Raw genomic sequence first — 18034 nt, forward strand, 5'->3', positions numbered from 1 at the left:
AACAGGGAATGAGGGGTGAAACTATATGACTGCTTCTATCCAAAGTTGATAACTGAAAACTGTTTCAGGGACAGGCAGACAAAGACTTCTCAACCACTTCTGTGTTAATGATTTGTAAAATCTGTGCTCAGCCCCAATATCACACCTCATTCCTACCTGTGTCTCCTACTCTCTCCCAAGGTGGTTCCCAACACCTTTTTGTTAGCAACATAAGTGACATACTCAAGACTCAAGTTAAAATTTAGAAGTTCAACTCTGATTTTAAAATAAGTTTTGTAAAATTGAAAAAAAATGCACCCAATTATAGTGCCACTCACTGATTTTCCTTAAGCTCTATGTCTCTATGTGAGTAGCAATGTTTACTGCCCTGACCTTTCTTGCTTTGTTTGTTGAATGAACTAAACGAAAGAAGATACAGTACAATCAGCTTCATTTTTTATTCCCACTGCTGCCCTCAATCCATTCCACCGTATCTTTCTCCTCTGTCCTCTTAGGCCTCTTCTATAGCTTTTTTGGCCACTTCTGAATATTAATAAAACAGTGTCATTGTTAAATATTAAAATCAATCTAAAACAACATCTAACCTCAAATTTAGGCTTCTCTCTTCTCTAGTTTGGCATCGCCCAAGAAATTTATTTTATTTTTTTTAAAGACTTTATTTATTTATTCATGAGAGACAGAGCGAGAGGCAGAGACACAGGCAAGGGAGGAGAAGCAGGCTGCATGCCAGGAACCCGACATGGGACTCGATCCCAGGACTCTGGAATCACACCCTGAGTCAAAAGCAGGCACTAAACCACTGAGCCACCCAGGCGTCCCTCACCCAAGAAATGTAAAGATTAGAGTGGGAAAAGGATTAGCCCACTTCTTTGCTACTCTGATAGGCCATTCTCCATCTTCTCGCCCCATTCCATGATGTTCCTGTGAGAGCACCAAAGTGAAAGAACCATGTAGGCTGCTCCATTGGTTAGCCATTTCTACCTAAACATTGCCTCTCCCAGCAGAGGTCAGACAGCATTTTCTCCCCTGTGCTATGAAGAGCTGCAGGCTAGTTCTTGGGATATGTTGCTAAGAGCTCAGACTCTTAAGCTTAATTTGCAGAGAAAAAAAGGTAGACTTAATGTGGACAGTAATAAATTATATCATAAAGAATTACATTATCTACACTTTATACACTCACAATTTTCATCTACAGAGCCAGTTTCATTCTTAGAACCATGAAATCCTTTTGAGGGACATCAAGGCAGGGAGAATGAGTGACTTGCTTTATGGCTCCAGGTGACATGAGCCTTCCAGCTTGAGCCTTGGCTTCAGAGCCTTCCTAACCATTAGCTGTCTTCATCTAAGACCTCCTAGTCTTGCCTATCATGATTTTTGCTTGGTTGTAAATTTCCTGTTGGGCCTAAATACAAACATTATATATGGCAGGGAATATTGTTCCGTCGCATTAAACTGCCTTAAGTTTTACTTACTGATACTTAAATACAGTGACCCACACTGCCCTACTACGGTTTAGGCAGCAAACTGTACAGACGGGTGAAGACTGCATACTCCCTTACTCTTGGGACGGTAGGCCATGGTTTATGAAACAGTCTCATGCACAACCATGATCTCATTGACTTGCTAGTGAGGCAGACAAGAGAAGTGGGGCAAAGAGCTAAGAAGAACTTTTCCGATGTTCATGTTGCTTATTTATTTGTGATGAATGATTGTTTCCGAATTCGTAGATTTAAGTAGTCTGCTTCAAATTCCATTAGGTTTCACACTAAAACAGATTCTGCTGCTACTGCCCCACCCTGTAAGGAGAAATGAAATTAATGGAAATCATTCCATTTTCCAGAGTGGCTAAATTTCTCCAATTCAGGCAGGACAGGGGAGAGTGAGTGATTTTTGCAAATAAACGTTGATTGGTAACCTAAAATACTACCTACTGCCATATTTTAATAAGTAGAGAATGTATATGAGGGGGTTTACAATTCTTACCTCTCAAAACTTAAGTTAACAATCATAGTTGTGATATATTTCCCTGAATAGAGCGTAAACTCTTCAGGAACAGTGCCCAGTCGGTGAATGAATACCTGTTGATTATTTGACGGCATCCCTTTGTGTCCTACGTTTGTACCTTTTAACAATGTGCTAACTGAAGTACCAAAGGAATTCCCCAATTTGGGCTGGATGCTGAACAGTAAAAAGATACAAGGGCAAAAACAAGTAGAGCAAAAGAAAGAGTGATCACCATTTAGAAGGACAATGTTCTTATCCCAAATCTTCAAACTGAGTAATTTTCTTTTTAGTTGGATTTTATCGTGATAGGGGCAATTGTTGGAGCATACTTGGGGTGATTCAGTTTTTAATATGCTTAAGTTGTAGATTATGTGTGGCCCTTTTATTTTTTTAATGACAGATGTAATTCTATAATAATACTCTTTTTATTTATTAAAAAACACATGCAAATTGTTAAATAGGAATTCTTCCCTCTTTGCTCTTCCTTTTTTAATTTTCTCATTTCTTTAAAGTGCCTCTGAACTTGTCCTCTTGGAAATGAGTAGATTTATGAATTTCGACCATCATCCATAAATTAGAAACAAGAATTTGGGCCATATTTGTAAACAATTCCATGGATCAGGTTATGGTAATCATCTTTATTTATTTATTTTTTTATGCAGGGCACTGTTTCTTATTTATCTACAGCTCCGAGAGCATATAGCACATAGTAGGTACATAATAAGTGCTTGAAAAATGAGTATATACGGAAGGAGTAGAGGGAAGGTTAGAGCTCGTATCCACTAGCCTGACTAACATTTATGACTGTCTCCATTGTGGCAAAGAAAATTTCTAAGGGCACGAGAACAACTCTACAAGATGTCCATCAAACAAACCATGTGCCTAAACCCATCATCTGTACAACACTTTCTTTCTGTGCTCTCCCATACTCCTTATATCATCTTTAACACTTGTATCTTATTTAATTTTTTAACACTTTTTTCCTTAAAAATATTTACAAAGAAGCAAAGCCAGTTCTGATACAAATCACAAAAGTGGATGCCTACCGGGAGTGGAGATTGGCTGGGATCTTCCAGGGAGATGAAAATGTCCTACATCTCAATATGGTATATATATATTTGTTAAAACTCATTGAATTATAGGCTTAAGAACTGTTCCGATTAGAGTATGTAACTTTTTCCTCAATTAAAAATATATTTAAAGAAAAGAACTAGATCAGGTAACTTAAATACATTCACAATTAAAACAAAATAAAATAGCATTATTAATTTCTACATAGAGACTATTCTTTATATAAGCTGTGAGGCTACAGCTGATCTCTTTTTAAGATTTTTTTTTTTAAAGTATAAAGTATGCTAACAGTGGTATCTCCTCCTCTCCTCTTCCTCTTTCTTTCCTTTCTTTAAAAAATATTTATTAGCATTTTTCCTTCTGTTGTTCCATAGCCGTGAGTCGGACCTGACAAGGTAGGCCAGGCCCGTGCCAGAAGGCCAAGCTTACTTAGCACAGGGCAGGTGTATTTGCCAAAAGGGTGGTGGCACAGCAGTATCAGAAGATTGGGTACCTCCCAGGAGATTGAGCAAATAAATATATCAAGAACAATAAGAGTCTGGTTTCTCACCATGGGAAGGCGAGTTACAAATATGGAAAAAGACAAAGCTAGAATAAACCCAGCTGGCACTGGGTTGGAATTGGATATACCATAGTGAGGTAATAGTTTCCGTTATAGATAAAGTAGTAAGTATAGATGTAAATGTGCGTGTAGTTCCTAGCTATCTGCTCAAAGAGCCTGGGAGCAGCAGCACCGTAGTAGTAATGAATACCAATGCTCATCTCTTGGTGTCAAATGCTAAATGGTTCAGAGCTCCCTGAAAAAAAATGACTGAATCCAGGACTGGGGCTGGAAAAGAACATGATGAACCTGGATCATCTTCAGTAACAGGAAGGAGGTGCTCAAAGAAAGATGAGAACATGTCAAAAGAACACAGAAGTAAACCTGAGGGGGTTCTAACTGGCCAAATAAGGGGCAATTGGAGCATTTAAATAAATGATATAACAAACTAGCTCATTGAATTAGCAAGTACTCCACTGATATAAATCAATGAATGACTACATAGATGGAAAGAAGAAAAAGTTTTTCCCTATAATGGAAAACCTCCAATTAAATGTAAAAGGAATAATAGTTCTAGAAAATCACCGTTTGGTAATAAGGGTAGTAATAATTAACCAAGGCAAGAAATTTCAATGGATGCTAAAAGTAGTAGGTGAAAGTCAGGTAAGGTATTCCTTACCTTACCTAAAATTTATATATAAATTTTATATATATTTATATAAATATATTTTTAATTGAGGTTTGATTTGCCAACTATAGTTTCAAAGCACATCCCTACATAATACTTTTAATTACAAATGGAACAAAAAGAGAAATTTGGTGGACACCATCTTGATAAAGTGGTCAAACACTAGCAATGTGACAAATAGCCATCCTGGGCAACTGAAAAGATATAATGAAAGGCATATAGTGTGGCAGTCTGGCCAAAAATACATACCAGGTATAACAATGGTTATATACCCAATAACGAGGAAATACTGGATCAATCCAAACTGCAAGACCTTCCAAAAAACACCGGGCCTATCTTTAAAAGTGCCAAGACCATGAAAGGGAAGTAAAGGACGGATGGAAGAGGAGAACACGCTCTAAATTCTTACGGAGTCAGGCAAGGCTTGCCACAGGAAATGACTTACAGGGAGTCCTAAGAGCCAGAGGGAAGTCATTTAGGCACAGGCCTGGCATTTTCGAAGGTGTAGGACGTTGGGTGCTCGTGGAGCTGGGTGGACCTGGAGCACTGAGACGGCTGAAGCAGCCAGGGCGATGGGGTGGGGCCAGAGTAGAAGGGGACATTTCCTTTGCCTTCTGCACAGTCTCATGAAACACATGCACTTTGAGCAACTGAAAAAAGGCATCTGAGTTGATGTATTAGTGCAGGCTCTCTGAGAAACAGATGCAAAGGCAGAATTAAATGTGCAAGTTTATTAAGAGAAATGCCTGCATGAAAGGAAATTGGGAGGAAGCTGAAGAAGTCTGGGAGGGCCATCAGGCTGGGATGTACATCTGACCCTGAGTGAAGGGGAGGTAAGGACGTTTGCATGGAAGTTCCAGGAAAACCTTTTGGCTCAGGAGTCCCTTTTGCCAAGTTGGGTGTCAAAGCATCTGCCTGTTTCCCAGGAGCAGAACTGCATGGATACTCCTACCTCAGCTACTGGTGACAAGTGGCCCTTGGTAGGTGCTGCTTCGGGGCAAATGCAGGGACAAACTTCGCAGTCACAGCTTGGAGTCTAGTCACTTATGCTCCTAGAGAAGCAGGGGCAAGACATATTCTCATGTAGACCACACTTGAGTTTGGGATGATGAACAGGATTTAGCTGAGAGAAGAGGTGAAGGATATTCCAGGGAAGGGTGTGGAAAAGCTTCAACTCAAGCTTTTAGGACTCCATCTTTGTTCTTTTTAAATTATCAATTTTCTTTTAGTTACAAAGGAATCTGGCCTTTGTGAGTCATGAGCCGTGAGAACACTAATCAATCTGCAGCTAATAACCATGGACACTTAATCCTGGAGAGCCTACCCACTTGCCTTGGCTTCTTAATGGAGTCAAGTTTTCTGTTTTTCATATTTGGTCCATCTGTGGAGGCTAACTTAAATATCACATAACGATCTTTTCTTTCTGGAATTATTTTGATCCGTCATGGTAACACAAGTTGTTTTACATCAAATAGAAGCTGGTTAGTAATTATATATGTCTTTCCTTAATAAAATAGGAAATACGTTTTATTTATATTTACTAGAAAAACACATTTTCCCCCTTAAACACTAGGGTCATGTTGTAGGAAAAAGCTGGTAAGAAGGAATAGTAAAAGGGATCCTTGATTTTGAAAATGTTGGGAACAATTGAAATCAACTGATGTTGTTGAGGTCCTGTTGAGTTTGCAGAGCATGAATTCATAACACAATTTCAAGTTGCTTCAGTCTATTCTTAATTGCAAATTTCCCAAACCCTATTAAAGAAAGGAAATGGTCTTTCTAGACTCATTTTATCAGGTTTGGAGTCCCCTCATTCTTTATCAAGTGCCCCAAAAGTCCTGCGAATTGCATAAGCAACAACTATAAAATATGACTCACGGCATTTTTTTTTCACTGAGTAATGCAATTAACACGGTAATATTGTAGCCACTATTTTGAAAAAATTCTTATTAACATTTATTAACTGCTAGCAGAGAGATTTTTTTAACTGGAAGAAAAAGATTCAAGATGTCCATTATAGCTTTTAACAAACCGAACAATGTGCCCTTTTCTCAAAGTATGATGTGTCTGTTCCAAATGATGTCGTTTAAAAATACAACAGAGTATTTCATTGGGTAAAAAATTGGTGGCTAAGATAATTTGGGATTTTTTTAATTCAATGGCATGAAAACTGTTATTCCACAAATGAATGCACACAAGAAATAGCTTACCAGAAGACTCTTGCTAAAGAAGTGTCTATAAAATAGTTGCTGTGTGTAAGCTATAGTTTTGGCAACTGGTCTTAAAGGTTATTCAGTTAAATGTTCCATGATACCTGAATAAGACAGAAATGTTTTATAGTGGTGAAGGGGTTGGGAGAGGAAGATTCTTACCCCCCTTAAAAAAAAAAAACTAAGGTATTTATCCAAAGGATACAAAGGGGCACCTGCACCCCAGTGTTCACAGCAGCAGTGTCCACAATGGCCTAACTGTGGAGAGAGCCCGGATGTCCATTGACGGATGAATGGAGAAAGAGGATGTGGTGTACATATTCAATGGAATACTGCTCAGTTATCAAAAAAATGAAATCTTACCATTCGCAAAGATGTGGGTGGAACTAGAGGGTACAATGCTAAGTGAGATAAGTCAGTCAGAGAAAGACTGATAGCATATGATCTCACTTACATACGGAATTGAAGAAACAAAACAGATGAACATCAGGGAAGAGAAGGAAAAATAAAATAATATGAAAACTGAGACGGAGGCAAACCATAAGATACACTGAACTCTAGGAAACAAACTGAGGGTCGCTGGAGGGAGGTCAGTAGGGGGGTGGGGTAACTGGGTGACGGGCATCAAGGAGGGCACGTGATGTGATGAGCCCTGGGTGTTATATGCAACAGATGAACCACTAAATTCCACCTCTGAAACGAACAAAAACAAAAACAAAATAATCATGTGCTTCAAATATCTTTCGCCGTAACCATCATTCCTGGCTTCATATATACTGTGCTTATTTGTTTCCTGGCCAAGAATGCATTGATTTACCCAGAATATATACTCATCTTTTAATGCTGATCAGAGGGGCAAGCCTGGTGTAGACAGCCTGAAGCAATTTTTAGAGAGGACGCTAGCATGAATTAGTTTGATTCTGGATGTGGTTACAAAGATCTGTTTTGGTTATTTTATTTTTAAAGCTTTTTATAGCTCTGCCAAATTCATTGGCCCTTTAGGGAAGACGAATAACACGATGCAGCTTCTTCTGAGTCAGGGCCACCGCGCTGCATGATTTCAGGGGCCATGGCTTGTGTCCTTTCCAATGTGAGATGCAATACAATAGAAGGAAATAGACTGTTCATTCATATCCTCTCAGATAGGGTTGGGAGAGAGGATTTTCGAAGATGAAGAACTGATCGCTGCTCTAACAAAGCCAGATATACAGAAAGATTGGCATTTATTCTAGGCTTAAAATTGTGCTGTCCAGTACAGTAGCCACTAGACACCTGTAGCTACTGCATTATTGAAATGTTGTTAGTCCAAATTGAGATGTGCTCTAAGTGTAAAACACATACCAGATTTCAAAGACTTAGTACAAAAGAAGGAATATATCTTATTTTTTTATATTGATTCCATGTTGAAATATATTGGATATATTAGTTTAAATAGAGTACACTATTAAAATTGATTTGAACTGTTTCATTCTACTTTTCTCAAGGTGACTTCTCAAAGTTAAACATTACAATGTGGCTCAAGTCGGTGGATTGCATTATATTTTCATTAGACAGCACTACTCTAGAATATTTGATCTACTCATGTCCTCAGAAGTGATTTTATCTCTTCTATTCTTTGTGCCTAGTGCACAACTGCTACAGGAACTCAGAAGAGCCTTGTTGGGACACTAACCAAGTTGGCTGATGCCAAAAATTGGGGTCCTCAAAAACAATGTATGGAGCTTGAACCACCCGGGAATGAAGGAACCAGGTAAAGTTAAAAGGTAGAAATTGTTGGGCAGCCTGAGTGGCTCAGTGGTTTAGCACCACCTTCAGCCCAGGGCATTATCCTGGAGACCCGGGATCGAGTTCTGCGTTGGGCTCCCTGCATGGACCCTGCTTCTTCCTCTGCCTGTGTCTCTGCCTCTCTCTGTGTGTCTCTCATGAATAAATAAAATCTTTAAAACAAAAAAATGGTTGAAATTGTCAGCCTTTATCCTTAGATGTTTCAGAGTCAAATTTGGGAAATGTGGCTTGAACTGAGATATTTTTCTAGTGCTAGAGTCACTGAACTGGAGCCCGTGATAGGCATGAGGGGATTTAATAGCCCCTTGATATTATACAAAATTAGTCTGTGTGTGCTTTTTTCTTTCGAAAGGATCTATTTTTGATTAGATTCTCAAAGGAGACCATAGCTTCAAAAATATTAAGGATCCTGATTCTACTTTTTTAGAAAAGATTTATTTATTTTAGGGAGACAGAGAGAGAGAGAGAGAGCACATGCAGTTGAGTAGGAGAAAGAGCAGAGGGAGACAATCTCAAGTAGATTCCCTGCTGAGCTCGGAGCCCAACATGGGCTCCATCCCATGACTCTGAGATCATGACCTGAGCCAAAATCAAGAGTTGGATGCTTAACCAACTGCCACACAGGTGCCCCTCCTAATTCTACTTTTTAATTTAATTGTTTTTGTTTTATGTTGAGTCATATAAATTCTTTTTGTTTTTTAAATATTTATTTATTTGAGAGAGCAAGGGAGACAGAAAGAGGGAGAGAGAGCACAAGCAAGGGGAGGGGCAGAGGGAGAGGGAGAAGCAGAGTCCCTGCTGAGCAGAGAGCCCGACATGGGGCTCGGGCTCCATCCCAGGACTCTGGGAATAAGACCTAAGCCGAAGGCAGATGCTTAACTGACTGAGCCACTCAGGTGTCCCGAATTGTATAAAATCTTTACATACTTTGGATATTAACCCCTTATCAGATATACCATTTGCAAATATCTTTTCCCATTAAGTTGCCTTTTTATTCTGTTAATAGTTCCCTTCACTGTGCAAAAGGTTTTTATTTTGGTGTGATCTCATTTATTTTTGCGTTTGTTTCCCTTGCCTAGGGAGATATATCTAGAAAAATGTTGCTAAGGCGAATGTCAAAGAGATTACTATATTCTCTTCTAGGAGTTTCATGGTTTCAGGTCTCACATTTAGTTCTTTAGTCCATTTTGAGTTTATTTTTGTGTATGGTATAAGAAATGGTCCATTTTTATTTTTCTGCAGGTAGCTGACCAGTTTTTTGGCCTTGTATATTCTTGCCTCCTTTGTCATAGGTTATTGATCATGTAAGTGTTGGTTTATTTCTGGGCTTTCTATTCTGTTCCATTGATCTGTATGTCTATTTTTGTGCCAGTACCATACCGTTTTGATTACAACAGCTTTGTACTTTAGTTTGAAAATTAGTATTGTGACACTTCCATCTTTGTTCTTCTTTTAGAAGATGGCAGGATCATTTGGGGTTCCATAAAAATGCTAGGATTATTTGTGAATAATACTATGGTATTTTGATAGGGGTTGCACTGAATCTATAGATTGCTTTGGGTACTATGAACATTTTAACAATATTGGCTCTTCCAATCCATGAGAATGGAATATCTTTCCATTTGTGTTGTCTTCAATTTCTTTCATTAATGTTTAATCATTTTCAGAGTACAGGTACAGGTCTTTCACCTCCTTGGTTAGGCTTATTCCTAGATATTATTAATAGACATTTTTCCAAAGAAGATACAGAGATGGCTACCAGGCACATGAAAAGATACTCAATATCACTCATCATCATGGAATTGCAAATCAAAACCAAAATGAGGTATCTCTGTCAGAATGGTTAGGATAAACACACACACACACACACACACACACACACACACACACACAAGAAATAACAAGTATTGGCAAGGATGTGGAGAAAAAGGAAGCCTTATGCACTATGGGTGGAATGTAAATTGGTGCAGCTACTATGAAAAAGAGTTTGGAGATTCCTCAGAAAATTAAAAATAGAAATACCATACGATCCATTAATTCCACTACTGGGTATATACCCCCCAAAAATGAAGACACTCATTCAAAAAGATATATGCATTGTATGTTAACTGCAGTATTATTCATAATAGCCCAGATAAGGAAGTAACTAAGTGTCCACTAATAAAGAAGATGTGGTATATATACACAATGGAATATAACTCTACCATAAAAAAAGAATGAGATCTTGTCATTTGCAACAACAGGGATGGAGCTAGCGAGTATTATAAATGAAATAAGTCAAGACAGAGAAGACAAATACCATATAATTTTACTTATATATTGAATCTAAAAAACAAGACAAATGAACAAACAAAAAGCAGAAACAGACTCAAATACAGAGAACAAACTTGTGGTTGCCAGAGAAGTGAGGGTGGGGTGGGGGAGGGGCAAAATGGGTGAAAGGGAGTGGGAGGTGCAGGATTCCAGTTAAGGAATAATTCATGGGGATGAAAGGTACAGCATAGGGAATACAGTCAATGGTACTGTAATAGTGGTGTGGTGACAGACGCCCCTACACTTGTGGTGAGCACAGCGTAGTAGAGAGCTGTTGAGTCATCCACTATGATGTACACCTGAAACTACTGTAATGTTGTGTGTCAACTGCACTTCACTTAACAACAACAACAAGAATCTAAATTTTAGGATGAAATGGCTCATTCAGAAGGGGTATCTTATCATTCTTGTCAGGTAGTCATCCATGTCTATGCCTATGAGCCTTCTTAACATTGCGGACACCTATATACACGCATCATGAAAATGAAAGTTCATGGGGCTCAGTGAACAAGATAACCAACAATAAGGCGAAGACATCAAGACTATCAACGGCATTAAAAGGAAAGGCACCTAGTGTTGATATGTCCCAGGACACTAAGCTATTGATGATTCAGCACAAAATTCCTGTAGTGCTCACACTAAATCTTCGCTATAAATCCAATTCTGCTTGAAAGAAGAAAATTTCATTTACTTATTCATTCTTTTGTGTTCTCAATATTTTAATCTCAACTACAGAATTTAACCCCTTATATTCTAACCCCTCAGAATTTACATGTCTATGTCTCAGTTTACAATGTGGCTCTTTAAGAACAAGGGGCACAACTTTTTTTTTTTAAATCTTTTATCCTCAGCACCTAACAAGTGGATGTTCAATAGATGTTAAGTAAAATAATCAATTAAAGGTTGTTGCCTGACTTCTACACATCTCAGAATAAAAGGTGATCTATGAAACAAATACAGCTTTAAAGATTAAAATTTAATAGAAGGCTAGAATTATGTAGTTTTAGCCAAATCAACCAAATTCAGGATTTGACCTTGTTCAACATTCACAAATTGAACTAACCTGTAGAAGGACTCACACAGATTATAGCTGTGATCCACTTTTCCAGGCCTAAACAGTGCTGATTCATTCACCACAGTTGGTTTGCAAGTGAAGGAAACAAACTTTTAAGTTAGAGAAATATAAGCAGTCTTAGATCTGGGAGTCATCAGGAAATGTTTGATATTTTAAAGAACTGACTGAAAGTTAAACAGGTTAATGTGACATTTCAAAGGGATTTTGAAATTCAATAGCTTTCTCTAGCAGCTGATGTTTATTCTCTGGTTGTAAGGCAAATGTTGAATTTCTTCAAAGGAACAATGATAGATTCTAGAATAACTAGATAGGTTCAACGTTCATTATAGGTTTTTTCTTCTTCCCCGTGACCCTTCCACACCATGAAAAATATATGTGTATACATAACAGGAAATGGGAAAACCATCTGGCTGGCTCTAAAAACATGGTTTTCTTCGTAACCAAAGGGGTTTTTGTGTGAAAATAATTTTATAGATACAGACGTAGATATGGTACCATTAAAAAGAGAAAAGAAGAATCATAAAGAATATGTGTAAATCCAGAAAAAGGACTTTTTTTCCCTTACCATATCAGCACTGTGCAGGAAATGAAAGTTCCGTGGGTTGGATAGTCCCTCTTAGATGGATATATTCAAATCTAGTTAGAAAGACTAATGACAAAGACATGTGATCTCTACTTTGATAAGTTTGAGGAGCTTATTTTATTACTTAGAAACTAGATATGTATGGTATTATAGTGCATGTAAAATAATTCATAAATGTTTATTAAGATCAGTAAACAAGGAAAATTAAAGAACATATTTTAAGGAATTATTAAACATTTAGGTGAAATGATACTTAAAAGTCATTTATTCTAAATTTGTATTGCTTTAATGGTAAATTCGATCTAAATTGATTTCATTTTTTAAAAAAAGTGATAGGGAAGAGAAGGGAAGGAATATAACAGCTTATAGAATCCAAGAATGGGTCACACATTGGAGCATGTGACTCTTGATCCTAGGGTTGTGGGTTCAAGCCCCATGATAGGTGTACAGATTATTTTAAACTAAAACATGAAAAAAAAAAGTAGTGGAAAAGTATCATTTCCATGATACAACCAAATCATGGAAAGGGCATGGATGAAGGTGGGCTTCCAGAACAACTGAGATCTGGTATGGGAATGTTCCCAGAGGTAGCGCTCCAGTTCCTATCTTTTTATTATCTGTCTGCAATTTAGTAACTCTTTTTTTACATGATGGGAACGTGTGCTCCTAAGAGTTCTTCAGTTTTACATCTTTCAGATATTGAAGAGAAACCAAGAGATTTGTTTTTCACATTAAATCAAATAATTTTAAGAAAAGAATGCATTATTTCTCTAGATTAGATCAGTCCCTTGTAGCCAGGATTAATCTAGTTTGCATCAGAGTCCTCCTCTGGACCAATTAATTGTGACAAGAACAGAGCAAGAGGTTTGGGAAGGGGAGGTGGTCATGGAATAACATGACAGCTTGCAAAGTAGCCATGTAAAGGAGAGTCAGCTCTAGAAGAGATGGAGGGTATGCTGGAATGTCTCATAGAAATTCCATCATTTTGCAAGTAAGTAAGCAAAGAGATGAATTGGTTTGCTTTAGCTTATATGACAAACTAGAAAAACAGCCAGGACTCAACTAATGAACATAAAAAGGTAAATATTGACTGCTTTGGCCATAAATGGATTACGTGCTATATATACTTATTTAGGTTTAATACAATCTCCTTATAAAAAAGGTATTAAAGTATTAAGGTATAATAGGCATTCAGATGAGAAAACTGAATTTCAGAGATTACATAAAATTTCTAAGGCTACACTGCTACTTAGCATCAGCGCTAGGATTTATACACAGGTCTGTCAGATTCCAAAACCTGTGCTCTTTAAAAATAATAACAACTACATTGTTTTTATAAGCAGATATGTGCTTATTATAGTCACATTGTGCTCTGTTAAGACAGAATGAATAAATACCCAAATTCCTCCACCTAGAATTTAACATGATTAACAAAGAATATCTTTCATATATCACTAAGATCAGCAAAGTTTTTTTACAAAAAGGACACATCAGATGTATCTTTTTTTTTTTTTTTTTTTTTAGATTTCTTTATTTTAGGGAAAGAGAGAGAGAGAGCATGAACAAGGGGAAGGACAGAGGAGAAAGAGAATCCCAAGCAGACTCTGTGCAGAACACAGAACCCAACATGGGGCTGATCTGAGGACCCTGAGATCATGACCTGAGCCAAAACCAAGAGTCAGCTCCCCAAATGACTGCACCCGCCAGGCACTCTTATTTTTAAATAAAAATAGACATTTAATTTTACTTGAATTTAACTGAAAAGAAATTAGAGTGAAGAACTGCTGAATCTAGATTTTTTTTTTTACTACAAAAGAACATCCCCCCCCCCTTTTTTAAAGGAATTCAGGTTTATTTTTAAAGAAGCTCCAACAAGCAAATTTGTGTGGAAAAAAGGTAGAGATTTGTACAGACCCTAGTATTGTTTATCTGGTCTCTGACCATTCTGTACCTACTAGCAGTCCCTGTGGCTTACTTAGCACAGTTCCAAAAAAACTGCTCATGGTGGAAAGACTTCACAAGTCACTGGTATGTGTGTAGTTCAGTCATTCCTATCTGCAGCACTACTGGCCCTGCTCTAGCTGGCGGAGGTGGCTGCCTAGCGAAGGGCTCTATGGTGTCACGGTGTCAGAGACAGCTGGCTTCTCCCTCACAGACATGCTGGTAAGCTCCTTCTAGCAGCACCGTGGTTGCAGCAGGCCTAGCCTCAGAATCTGCTCATCTCAATCCAAAGCTTTCAGAGCGGTGTTTCCCTACCAGGGGTCAGCTGCTAACATCATTCATTAGCGTGAAATTCCTCTAATTAAGGAAGCCCTTAATTACAATTATGAAATATACAAAAAGATTGGAATTTTTTTTTAAGATTTTATTTGGGAGAGAGAGAGCAAGCACAGGCACAAGCAGGGGGAGGGGCAGAGGGAGAGGGAGCCTGACCCCAGGACCTTGAGATCATGGTTGGAGCCAAATCAGAGGCTTAACTGACCGAGCTGCCCAGATGCCCTTTGAGGTTGGAATGTTTTTAAAAGAAACTGTTTCAAATTTTGAACAGTATTGACTCCTTGCTCTAAAAATAAGGAAATTGGTGCACTTATACTTCCCTATATCTTGACCTCTTAACCTCATAATTTTGGTTAAGTTCTGTTAATTTTACATTTTCAAGACTTAAGCTTGTATTCTGTTCTGTAGCCGTATTCCCTGGTTGTTTACTCTTAGATCTGTATTGACATGGATACATGGAAGCTTAGCCAAGCTTAGCACAGTATCCTTCACCAAACCTCTCCCTTATTGACTTTTTGTTTTTGTTTTTCATATCTTAGTTTGCTTTATTTCATCATCAAATAGTTCTTCTCCAAGAATAGCTCACATGAACCATATTCCTAGAGAAAGCCTGCTGCCTTTGATCCCGGTTCCCAACAGGTTTTAAAATGCTGTTTTAGGAAGTTTTGAGGCCTATTGAATCTGTAGCTTAATGTCTTTCATCAGTTTGGGAAAAATTCTCAGCCATTCTCTCTTCAAATGACTTCTCCTTTTTTTGTCTTCTTTTCTCCTTTTGGGGTTCCAATTATACATGAACTAGACCTTTATTATAACTCCTATGTCACTTATAGTTTTTATGTTTTCTGTCTTTTGTCTCCCCATACATTATTCTGGATATTTCCTTCTAAACTATCTTCCAGTTCATGATTTATCTTTAGTTGGGCATAATTTGCTCTTTAATTAATCCACTGAATTCTTAAGTTTGAGAACTACATCTTTCAGTTGTATATTTTCAGTTTTTTTTATTTCCTTGAACATATTTATAGCATTTGTCTGCATACACCATGAATATTTTTAAATTATCTGTATTTTTATCCCTCTTAAAAACCATGCCTTGTCTTTTCATGACTGGTTATTTTCTGGTTCAGGAATTGATAATAAACATGAAAAATTATAGAAATTATTTGTGTGCAAGATTTTTTTTTTCCCCAAGAGAGTATTTAAAATTGCTTTGGTCAAGCTTAGGGACTCTAGAATCTATTTAATCCAGTTTCAAGGACTAAGATGATTTGAAACTGAATTTCAGTTCTTTCAAGATCCAGTTGGCTTTGAGTTCACCTGTACTCTGCAGTAAGATTGTCAAAAGTTCTGTTCTCTTTTTTGGCTGCCTCTTCTGGAATTGGCAACTGGCAATCACAAATGCTAGTTCTTTAGGTTCTTCTCCCAAATACTTTTTACTACCTTACTAGCTTTCTAATGTTTTCAAATAGGCATCTGATTTAATACAAAAACAAAGTTTTTTTTTTTTTTCTAAATTGTCTAATGGTTCTTAGTAGGATAGTTGGTTCAAGTTATTGTCTGACATTACCAAAGCTGAAGTCCTGCTTACTATATACTTTAATCTGATGTCAAGTTTAGCATCCAGAAAGACTCCAATCTCTATTCCTTCCACTGTTATATATTGTTGTTATATTGGCAAGACACTCATCCCTCAGAAATGCTCCAGAAATGATCACAGAGTGATTTCATAGTACTGCCTTTGCTAAATGTAGTCCTTCATTCAGACTACCTACACCATGAGAACAAATCACATGAGATATGGTCTGGCTTAATGGGACAGAGGAAGAGAATCTAGTGAAGGAATCAGAGTGTGAGACAAATAAAGCTATAGAAGTAGTGGTTTTAGAGACTGCAATGGAGAACAGGTTTTTATGGAAGGATAGATCAATATTATCAAACACTGTAGAGACAAAGTAAGTCAAGAGGGAAAAATATTGGGTCTGGTAATTAAGAGGTCACCATTGTGCTTAGTTCAGCAGCACATACACTGAAATTCAAATGATAGATGAGATTAGCATGGCTCCTGGGCTAAGGATAACATGCAAATTTGTGAAATGTTACATTAAAAAAATTGAGACGAACAGTAATCCTTAAGTGAACAGTTTCTATAGACAATATGCTGCATTAGATAATTGAGAGACAGGTGAGGAGTTGGAGATAGTGTAGACTTTAAGAAGGCAAGTTATGAAAGAAAAAAAAAATGATGTGTGTGGTATTTTGGTAAGGAAAACAGAGTCAAGGAGAGATTTTGTTCCTTGTTTTGCTTTTAGCGTAGGGCAATTTTGAATATGTTTGTAGACTATAGGAAAGATACCAGCGGAGAACAGATTAAAGACTGGAGGGGCAAACAAAATTAATTGAACTAAGTCCCAGAGAAAACAGAAAAGGAGCAAAGTTAATCTCTCCACTGAGATATAGGAGTACAAAAGAGAGATAAAGGACAAGATTTATAGATGCTGAAATAAAGATAAGGAGGTGGGAACTACATGGATTCAGTTTTGTAGTATCTGTTTCTATGGTGCTATAAAAAAGGTCATCAACTCATTCTAAGTGTAAACAGTCCCCTTACCTTCCACTAGTTATTTTCCCTTTAACATCTGCAACACACGCTTTTAGTTCTTCTCATTGGCTTTAAAGTGCAGAAGAAACTTTTTTATACTCCTATAGCAATCTTCTATCTCTTACTTCATGAAGTACTCATTTCCCCTTGCCCCATCCCCAAATGTATTTTGAAGAATCTTAATATAAGGACCACGTAGGTTGGCTACTTACTGACATGGAAGTGTAGGAGGATACTTCATCCAACCTAAATGAAGGCAAAATAACAACTTTTTTTTTCTTTCCCATTGCATTTTCTTATAAATGGAAACTCCATAAGAGCAATGACTGCGTTTTATATGCTCTGTCAATATATTGCAAACACTGGGGGTATTAAATAAATAATAAATGGGGATAACGTTTCCAAATAACAAAGCTGACTATAACCCAAGTCACAACTGCTAGCAGCAGAGGCTGAACTTAAAATTACCAAGAGTAAAGCATGCATATCTTTAATCATGATGTCCAGAAATGTGAGTTACATTTTGGTAATTATAACTTTCAGTTAGCTCATAAATATTTATTGAGTATTTTCTATTTGATTCATAGCAACCTGATGAGAAAGTACCAATACTATTCTCATCTGAAAGTGAAATAAATGAGGACTCAAGAGATTTAAAGAGTATGCCCAAGTTCATGTATTCAGCTAATATATGCAGACCTGGAATTCAAACTTGTTTTTCTGAGTCCAAAGTCAGTAAGTGTAATTTACAATTCTATACAGGCTCCTCCTCAAGTTAGCATCTGTAAGAGTTGGATGATAATATTTTCCTTGTGAAGGAATAAGGAATTTTACTATTTGATTGTTTAACAATGCAAATTCCACTCTGTGCAGGGCTGACAAGTATAT

General features: G+C 37.3%; 1 protein-coding gene, 1 long non-coding RNA gene and 1 other non-coding gene across 7 annotated transcripts in view; 2 read left to right on the forward strand and 1 right to left on the reverse strand.

The window, feature by feature from the left end:
- METTL15 (methyltransferase 15, mitochondrial 12S rRNA N4-cytidine) overlaps positions 1–18034 on the reverse strand; it is a 314558-nt gene that overhangs the window by 111580 nt on the left and 184944 nt on the right. The window lies entirely within an intron of this gene.
- LOC140614634 (uncharacterized) overlaps positions 1–18034 on the forward strand; it is a 92726-nt gene that overhangs the window by 36172 nt on the left and 38520 nt on the right. The window contains exon 3 of one of the 2 annotated variants that reach the window (XR_012015428.1): positions 8140–8264. The exons of the other annotated variant lie outside the window; for it this stretch is intronic. This is a non-coding gene — a long non-coding RNA (uncharacterized lncRNA). Of the gene's footprint in view, positions 1–8139; positions 8265–18034 lie in introns of those variants that run through there. 2 annotated transcript variants of the gene reach the window in all.
- Positions 16550–16655, forward strand: LOC140615687 (U6 spliceosomal RNA). Its single transcript, XR_012016168.1, has one exon. It is a non-coding gene; the product is annotated as a U6 spliceosomal RNA (small nuclear RNA).

This window comes from Canis lupus, chromosome 23 (assembly GCF_048164855.1).
Source record: "Canis lupus baileyi chromosome 23, mCanLup2.hap1, whole genome shotgun sequence".
NCBI lineage: Eukaryota > Metazoa > Chordata > Mammalia > Carnivora > Canidae > Canis > Canis lupus.